General features: G+C 39.6%; 1 non-coding gene across 1 annotated transcript; it reads right to left on the minus strand.

Moving 5' to 3' along the window:
- Nucleotides 1-263: 263 nt before the first annotated feature.
- On the minus strand, nucleotides 264-382 carry LOC111829268. The gene has a single exon (XR_002832757.1). It is a non-coding gene; the product is annotated as a 5S ribosomal RNA (ribosomal RNA).
- Nucleotides 383-755: the final 373 nt, after the last annotated feature.

Genomic DNA, 755 nt, shown 5'->3' on the forward strand with positions numbered 1-755 from the left:
AAGGTATTATCGCCTGAATAGGTCCTCACGGTTTTAAAGTTACGGCGTTCCGTACGTATTAGCGTCTTTGGAATCGAAAATAATAAAGAATAAACTACAACATAGCATTTCCGAGGACGCATCCATCTTAATACGATTACTTTTTAGTTTTTTCAACAAAAAAAAAACAAACGAACAACCTCAATAGAGCAACAAGTTGAATTATATTGGTACTAGTTGTTTAAACCAAAAATGAAAAGTTAAAAGAAAAAAAAAACAAAAAAGGGATGCAACACGAGGACTTCCCGGGAGCTCACCCATCCTAGTACTACTCTCGCCCAAGCACGCTTAACTGCGGAGTTCTGATGGGATCCGGTGCATTAGTGCTGGTATGATCGCATCCGTTAGTACATTGCATACAATCGCATATATCCTTTACCGAGGATTCAAGAGATCATTTGTAGTGGGTCCCACTTGATACGTGGACCGCTTTAGCCAGCTTCAACGTGCTCTTTTATTTGGAAAAGACGCATAAATCATGTCCGAACACTTTTTCGATCATTTAATCTCTTACAAATCACAAAAACCTCATGGAAACACACTAAACGTCAAAATTTGGGGTCGAACACAAGGCCCAATGGTACGAAGACCCATTGCCACATTGTAACTTTTCGAGAGCTTTCCGAAAAGGTATTATCGCCTGAATAGGTCCTCACGGTTTTAAAGTTACGGCGTTCCGTACGTATTAGCGTCTTTGGAATCGAAAATATAAAGAA

This window comes from Capsella rubella, unplaced genomic scaffold, assembly GCF_000375325.1.
Source record: "Capsella rubella cultivar Monte Gargano unplaced genomic scaffold, Caprub1_0 scaffold_16, whole genome shotgun sequence".
Taxonomy (NCBI): Eukaryota; Viridiplantae; Streptophyta; class Magnoliopsida; order Brassicales; family Brassicaceae; genus Capsella; species Capsella rubella.